Source organism: Octopus bimaculoides, chromosome 1 (assembly GCF_001194135.2).
Source record: "Octopus bimaculoides isolate UCB-OBI-ISO-001 chromosome 1, ASM119413v2, whole genome shotgun sequence".
Taxonomy (NCBI): Eukaryota; Metazoa; Mollusca; class Cephalopoda; order Octopoda; family Octopodidae; genus Octopus; species Octopus bimaculoides.
This window is the reverse complement of record NC_068981.1, coordinates 11073873-11083402: the sequence shown is the minus strand read 5'-3', so window position 1 is coordinate 11083402 and position 9530 is coordinate 11073873.

Sequence of the window (9530 nt, the reverse complement as noted above, 5' to 3'; positions counted from 1 at the left end):
ATATATATATATATATATATATATATATATATATATATATATACATAAAGGCTATTTGCCAACATAATGTGGCTGTCCTTGAAGGCACGATTGTTACTCTTGTTTAACCCCAGGAAACATCATTCCAGGTGGCTATACGACACAATATCTGTGTCCTTATATTTTCGAATAGGGAGGGGGGGCAGTACCCCCATCCAGCTCAAAGCGACATCTGTGGATCGGTTTCTGGATTTTTGCCCTTTAGTAACACAGAGCAGCTGCTTGGCTAGGTGAACTCCTGTTCGAAAATATATCGTTTTCAAAGTGACTTACAGTACTTGATTTAATATATAGAAACTTTATTATTTCTAAATCTCTCAAAGAGGTATGTTCAGTAACAGTTCTTTAAATTAAAAGCTATTTGCAAACATAATGTGGCTTTCCTGGAAGGGACGATTGTCACTGTTGCTCCAGAAACCGATCCACAGATGTTGCTTTGTGCTGGGTGGGGGTGCTAGACTCCCTATTCGAAAATATGAGGACACAGATTTCGTACAGCCAGCTAGATACGATGTTTACTGGATGCTAAGCAACAGTAACAATTGTCCTTTCCAGGAGAGCTCCACTATGTTGGCAAATAGCCTTTACTTTAAAAAAACTGTTACTGAATATCTCTCTTTGAGAGTTTTAGAAATAATAATGTTTATATATATATATATATATATATATATATATACGCCACGCACTCCCTCACATATGATTATTTCTACAGGTTTTCTATAAATCTACACACTCCCTACAAGTAATTAATCTTGTAGATTATCATCCAATATTTTATTCCATTATTCAAACAGTTGCATTTGTGTTAACACAAAGAAGATTTGGTTGCTATTTCTGAAGACATTTTTTTGTTTTTGCCATACGTCTTTTCCTCGTATGCTGAGTATAACAAGTTTTGGTGCATAGTACTGACTAAAACACAATCAGTGTAGAGATATAGTTCCTTCACTTTTATCCGTATATAATTTTGGTGATACAGGAACGGGTGAGAAACGTACACACAGCATATCTTTATGTTTCCTGCTTATTTTGTCTAATATTTATTATTCATTATACTGACGTCATCAATTAGAATTCTATAATATAAATCTTTATTACATTGATTCAATCTAATTTCAGTTATTTCAAATAGTTTACCGTTCAGCATTGCTAAACGCATTCAACCACGAAACAAAAGTGGGATTTCGTAGATAAGAGACACAGAATTGTGGAAATTTCCAAAAGAAGATACATTTTGATTATTACGACTTCTATGAAAGTTAATACCATTAACCTTGCCTCGAAGATCAAAATTCGATAGCTAACACTAATCCCACTGACTGTTGTGACAGATAGTGGCAATTATTATATCTTCCATCATTGTATCTGGTTATCTACACGTTCAACACAAAGGATTCAGGGTAAACATCTGAAGCATTTGTGTTTATTGGAATGTTACAATACAAATCATAATCTAAGTGAAATATAAATGACAACGAAGCAATAATGTGTAAAGCAGTAGTTTTATACTTTTGAATTCAATGAATGTGAAGCAGACAGGCGGCCCCTTTTGCTGTCGAATGTGAAGAGATCGTCGTATAATAAAGTTTATCTACCAAGAAATGAATAGATTAATTTGTGTGAGTTCATTTCGTACATACATTACGTACATATATACATACATACATACATACATACATACCGATGGATGGATGGATCAATGTATGCAGGTATGCATGCCTGAATGTATGCATGTATATCATTATGCAGTTTTATTTCAAGATTTCTTGTTAATAGAGAAGGAGCTGGTTTCTAACCTAGATCCAAGCCTCCTTCATCGGAATTTCAACATCAACAACAAGGGTTTATGTTTATACGAATCTCTGTCTGTCTGTCTGTCTGTCTGTATGTATGTATGTATGTATGTATTTATGCATGTATGTATGTATTTATGTATGTATGTATGTATGTATATATGTATGTATGAATGCATGTATGTATGTATGTATGTATGTATAGGTGCAGATTTATGTTTTTTTGTGTATGTCTTATGTATATTCTTGCATATCTAGACATGCTTATATATATGTATGTGTGTATGTATGTATGTATTATGTATGTATGTATTATGTATGTATGTATACTGCCAATTATTAATCTAAAGAATACATTGTCAATTATAAACTGAATGCAGCACTTCCAGAAATTTTCTCCATTTTTACTCATGAGAAATGGTTCGTGCATCGTGAAAGAAACCAACTGCAAAATATAAAGTTTTAATTCGAGTTAAAATCATGAATTACGATTTGTATTTCATTGCAGGAAGAGTACCTAAGGAACCTCGGTTGAGAATTATGGATTAAATTTATTACATGCTGTCAAGAATAATACTAGATATGATAATCCTAAGAGACTAATATAATCTGATTTTCTGGACGTACCGAAATATTCTTCGCATGACTCATATCGTGTTAACTCTCAAGTGATTCTAGCATGATATTGTTATTTTTAAAAATAAACATCTTCATTCATAGACACAACAATAAAACCTGAATTTCACTCATGGAATCTCCTTTCGGGAGGTCATTTGCTTAATGTAAAGATTATCAATCCAAAAATAAGTTACAGATATTATCAACAATAAATATAAAATAGAAATATTGCAATTGTAAATTTTTTGAAGTTTAAATTGAAAACATTTAATGTGAACTTGCAGTGCTATGTTACGACGAATTAAGAAAATTCACTTTACCATACGAAGGATCGAATGTTCGAATCATATTAATAACTTTGTAATGTTCAAAGCAGTTATATTTTGATTGAGCCTAATTCCTCGTCTGTATATAATTAACCTAGCCGCCGCAGTGCCACGACCGCCGCAGTGCCACGACCGCCGCAGTGCCACGACCGCCGCAGCGCCACGTCTTCAAAAGTGGGAACACAACACAACACAAGATTCATATCTTTGCTTGCTGATCAATGGGATCTATCCAACTAACTTACTTAATAATAATGAAGCAGTGTATATGTAGTCGTTTGACTGTTAGAAATACTTGGCAAATCACCCTCATTTTGCAGCATACGATCTATTCAGGTCACTGCCTGGAATCGAACTCGGAATCTTGGGGTTAGTATCCCGCGCTCTTAACCACTACGCCATATACCCGTGGGCAATTATGGAGTGCTTATAAATCTAATACTTTCCTATCCTTCCTTAATACCGGTTCCTATATGCTATTCGTATCGGTCTGCTTAGGAGTCTGTTGTTTCCTAGCATATGTGCTGCTTCTTTTAGTTTTCGTATTTTCCAGTGGTGTTCTCTGTCTGTAGTAATGCGAATAACATTTGGTAATCTAGTATGAAATAAAGTACGTTCGAAAAGGTAGGTTTTATAAAGGCGAGACATGTCGCCCCCTCAAAATAAGGGTAGAGGAACATCGCAAAGCTGTGACACGAAGAGATATTGATAAATCGGGTAGAGCTGATCATGTACGGAAGAATGGAGACCACCTCCCTCTGTGGGATGAAGTTAAGATAATAGACAGGGAACACTACTAGAAAATACGAAAACTAAAAGAAGCAGCACATATGCTAGAAGCAGCACATATGCAGATATGAATAGTATGTGGGAACCGGTATAAAGGAAGGATAGGAAAATATTAGATTTATAAACCATAAAATTCACTCCATAATTGCCCACGGTCATATGGCGTAGTGGTTAAGAGCGCGGGCTACTAACCCCAAGATTCCGAGTTCGATTCCAGGCAGTGACCTGAGCAATAATCATAATGGTGATATATTAATAATAATAATAACAACAACAACATCGAAAAATACCTTAGGAATGAGGACTCAAGACACCTGATGATATCAACCGAACGTTTACATCAGCCGAAACGTTGTGTTAACAACAAACAAGATGAGGACAATTATCACTCAAATTCAAACAATGTAAATAATGTACATAATTCCTCACCTCTTAAATATAGAAGTGAAAGAAACTAATTTGTCATGTTACTTGAGAGGGCGATTTTTCGCTATCTGATCATAGAATTTGATCATATCTAACATGAAGAATCTGTTATTTAAAGATAACGATTATACACACTTGTTGTTGTTGTTGGCACTCCGTCGCTTACGACGTCGAGGGTTCCAGTTGATCCTACCAACAGCCTGCTCGTGAAATTATCGTGCAAGTGGCTGAGCACTCCACAGACACGTGTACCCTTAACGTAGTTCTTGGGGATATTCAGCGTGACACAGTGTGACAAGGCTGACCCTTTGAATTACAGGCACAACAGAAACAGGGTGTAAGAGTGAGAGAAAGTGGTGGTGAAAGAGTACAGCAGGGTTCGCCACCATCCCCTGCCAGAGCCTCGTGGAGCTTTAGGTGTTTTCACCCGGTCTGGGAATCGAAACCGCGATCCTATGACCGCGAGTCCGCTGCCCTAATCACTGGGCCATTGCGCCTCCTATACACACTTGTATATTGCAGGTAAAACGCTGAATAGAAACATCTTTGCAATAAGGTCATTTGTAGGGTTTTCATTGTAGATAAAGACAGTGATTGATGGATTTCTACTACCTCATCATCTACTAAATATTTCGAGTGAAAAAGACAGTAGTTAGCGGGGTAGAATGGCAAGGAAAGATATGTCATTCTCAGTAGGAAAGGACGAGTAGTGGGGCGAATGTTTTCTATGTAAATTAAGACAAACATTCTGAATAAAATTGGAATATAGAGTGTAATCTGAGCAGAAGTGGTGTTTACCTCAGAGTATAGCAGATGATGGATTGGATCAATGTTTAACTAGCGACCGTGGATGTTTACAAAGACAAAGTAAGTTTATCTGTCTATTGATTATTGGTCATTTATTAGACAGTGTCATTGCATTTAGTGAATGGTTTGTTTGGGATTGCTGCAATCATTACAGTCCTTGTATGTATTGGGTTGGCAACTACATTCCCGCTGGTTTTTAAATTTGAATTTCTTAAAAGGTTTAATAAAAAATAATAACTATTCACTCTTGTTGTTTACAACTTCTTCCCAACGTTCAACAAGATTTGCAATCACCCGATTTCGATACGAAAAATCGATCCATCCAAGCTCTCAATTCTGCATCAGTATTGAACGAAACTCCGGGCATAGTATTTGAAAGAGATTGAAAGAGGTGGAAATCAGTTGGTGCCAAATCAGGAGAGCACGGTGGGTGTGGCAGCACTTCCCTGCCATGTGTTTAAATGGCTTCCTTGGTCATATTGGCGATATGAGGGCGGGCGTTGTCGTGCAGCAGAACTCCATGCTGACGATTAGGTCTTTTCTCTTGATTAGCTGTGTTGAGTCGTTCCATCTGTTGAACGTAGAGTTCCGCGTTGATCGTTTGGTTCCGTTCAATCAATTCGTAATGGATAATCCCTTCCCAGGCCCACCATACGCACAACATCGTTTTACGTGGATGAAGATCTTGTTTCACGCGCGGTGTCGCTTGTTTACCGGGGCTAAGCCATTCCTTACGTTGCTTCATATTGATGTACAGGCACCATTTTTCGTCGCCAATAACGATTCGGTAAAGAAATGGTTGCTTGTGTCCATGTGTTGAGCGATGACGAGCAAGCAAACCAGCGGATATTATGGCTCGTTGACTTTGTTGTTGTCACTTAAAGCATGCGGTACCCATGCTCCGTATTTCTGAACCTTTCCCATCGAGTGAAAATGCTTCTTTATAGCAGTGTGGACGCATTCCATTTTCTCTGCCAGCTCCCTTGTCGTTTGACGAGATTTTTCGTGCAAAAGTTGGTTTAATCGCTCTTCATCGAACTCAACTGGACGGCCAGAACGAGGTGCGTCTTTGAGGTCAAAATTTCCATTTTTGAACTTGGCATACCAATCACGAGCGGTTCTTTCAGCTATGGCACCCTCTCCATACACAGCACAAATGTCGCGAGCAGCTTTTGCGGGCTTAGAACCTTGATTAAAAGCAAAAATGAGGTGTCGAAAATGATCGTTTTTCTTAACTTGACATTCCATTTTACTGATCTGAAAATAAACAAAAATTAACTAGAATTAACTAGAAAAAAAAACAAACAAAATAGATTCCAAAAGAAGTGGAATTAGTCTTGAACTAAAGAATCAAATGATTCTGGATTATGAACCAGCTGATAAGGTAACTTATTAGAGATATTATGTTCAGTTTCGGAGAAGGGTACTATCTACAGAAGTCTCTAATAAGAAACATACTTCACTGCTATTCTCTGAGAATCGCTGTTAAAAATTTGCCTCATGTTGGTCATTTACATTTCAGAGTGATTGATAACTAACATTGTAGACAGTCTGAATTCACTGCAGCATCAGCTGCCTCTCTTATACATAATGTGTTTAAGATTTTAAGAATAAGAGCTGAATGTAACTGTGTAAGGAAACCATGATTTTCTATATGAAAAACAAAAGAGAGATAGTAAGAAAGACAGACAGAAAAGGATACACAATATCGTAAATACTAACTGAATTTAAAGAAATGAAAACTACAAACGTTTATGTAAATCTTTGTCACTATAGATTCAAGAATGCTAACGTAATGTGCAAACATATGAATGCATTATGTAATGTGTCAACATAACTTTAAAGCTATTAATCACTTGATTGCAAGGAATCACTTCACGAAATATCTTCAATATAAAATACAATCATGATATGTTTGTATGCAGCTATATATGTGTGTTAGTGTGTCTGTGTGTCTCTATGTGTATATGTGTGCATATAGATACATATGTTGGTGTGTTCCATTCTGATTTTAATCATTTGAAGTCTTCCTTTAAGGAAGGAGCAGGTTTTAACAAGAATGCACTGCTCAATAGCTGGAGCGCAGATAACAAAAATTCATATTTTACACTTCAGAAACTTGAGAAAAGTTTTTATTGTTCTTCTTTCAGATGGTATTTGTAATGTACGTGTTAGTTGGTTGGTTTCTTTTTCATGAAACTCCAGTTTATGCAGACTATCATTTAGGTATTTACTCATAAACCAAAAGCACTAATTATTATTGGTATAAATGCGAATTTATACTCTGGGTATAGAAGCTAGAGGTTTCGAGGCATTTAACAAGAACAGCGAAGCATCTCCCAGCGGGGGTCATGAGCCAAGTTTCTCTCTTTCAAATGCCGAAAAATTTTTTTTTTAATACGATCAACTACTCTCATCAAGAAAGTATCACCGAACCACGTACCAGTCAAATATGAGGAAAGCGTAGATGTGTCCCTACCACTGTCGTTCCACACTAATTCTACACTTGCAGATATCCTGGAGCACATTCACAGAAAAGCCCAGTGGCGGACTGGCCAGGTTGTCAGGTTGCCCGATGGTGAGTGGGTCCCTGCACATCGGAATCCATATATGGGGGCTCATGTTAGTATCTAATAGGCCCATCTCCTCGAGTTTGAGAATTTTTTATTCACTCCTGGAAGAAAGCATTAATCATTTCAGCCTGGCTGTGTTTGTAGACAGTTAAAAAGAATACTTTAACAAAAAAAATTAATTGACAGCATTGTAGCTGCAGGTGGACCCCCTTGTAGTTGCGGGTGGGTGCCCATGTAGTTGCGGGTGGGGTCCCTTGTAGTCGCAGGTATTTTTAGACCCAGTCCGCCACTGGAAAAGCCATTGAACTTGTTGACATTCCCATACACCCTCTAATCTATGACCCATAAACGAGCTGTTCCCTCTTTTTGCCTTTTATATTGTTGCTACATTGACCTTTATCTTAACAGCAAAGTGTTTCTGTACCACTTCCTCTCAAACAGCCCCGACTCACTCATTTCATCCTATCATTTATATCGTATTCAACCTCCAAGGTAACGATCTTACAAAATTTCCTCATCACTTAACCCTGTAATATCAGCATCCTGATCGTTTATGCCTCCATATATCTTTTCCTGTTGTGGCAAACTTTCACCTGTTTAAGCAGATTATTAATGGCCTCAATCACAAAAGTTTCGAGGGGAATACGTCCACCATGGGCGTGGGGTCTAACTATAAAAGAAACAGTATGTCAGGTATGGTTGTATGGCTAAGAAGCTCGATTTGCAACCACATGATTTCAGGTTCAGTTCCACTGTATGACACCTTGGAAAACTGTCTTCTACTATAGCCCCCGGGCCGGCCAATATCGTGCCAGTGAATTAAGTAGAATGAGACTGCATGGAGGCCCCATCATATATACATGCGCACGCGTGTGTATGTGTGTGTGTGTGTATGTGTGTGTGAGTGTGCCTATGTGTGTGTGTCTGTGTGTCTGTGTCTGTGTAGTGTGTCTGTGTAGTGTGTCTGTGTTTCTGTTTGTCCTCCACAACCGGTTAACAACCGGTGTCTATGGCCCCCGTAACTTAGTGATTTGGCAAAACGGAGCGACAGAACAATTATCGGAATTTAAAAATAAATACTGGGGTTGATTTGTTCGAGGAAACCTTTCGAGATTGTGCTCCAGCATGGCCGCTATCCAATGACTGAAAGTATGAAAAGATGAAAGATAAAGATAAAACATGACAGCAATGAAACCATAATTCCTATAAATTTTAGCCGACCTCAAATGTCTTAATTGTTCCCCGACCGAGGGGTAAAACACACACATCAATATAGAGGTTTTTATTACTTTAGCATTAGAGGTGATGAATGCTAATAAATATTTAATGCTATTTTAATCAGCCTGTTTATCATTGATATCGATCAGGTTATGGCGATTATTTAGAAATAATAAATAAATAATCCACTTCACTATAATGCATGATTGAATTAGTAGACTCTGTCAGTTTTCTGAAAATCCTTTCCAACACCTCCCACTGCTATTAATATTAACTCCACAATGCTATCTGTGTATGAATCACTCGATAAAGTAGTAATTAAGAAGACAATAAATATCCCTCATACAAGATATATATGGTTTCCATGCATAAACTCACAGAATTAATTAGAAACCTTAATTGAAACACCCCGTTTTCCTCTTAGCTTCTTTCCCAGCCGTACGCACAGAATCACATACACAAACATAGCCAAATATTTATCTGTGCGTGTGAGATAACGCTATCAATGTTTAACCAATTACGACCACATATTTATTTAACTTAGTTTCCACATTCATAACGTCTTCGGAGACATACAAAGTAAGTCTTTGATCGATAGAATTTCAACCAATCTTAGCAACAACAACACAAAAATAATCATTTACTAATAATCACTGTCGTGACATCTCTTATTCGCTTTGGCTGTGAACAGTAAGAATATCTCGATGGAATAAAACTAAAGTTCCCCCCCCCCGCCCGCCTCCAGCTTCTTACCATCTAGGATTTTATTTCTCATTACTTAACTGTCTTCCTTGAATATTGGGTGAGTGTAAATATATATATATATGTGTTATTTCTTTACTACCCACAAGGGGCTACACACAGAGGGGACAAACAAAGACAGACAAACAGATTAAGTCAATTATATCGACCCCAGTGCGTAACTGGTACTTATTTAATCG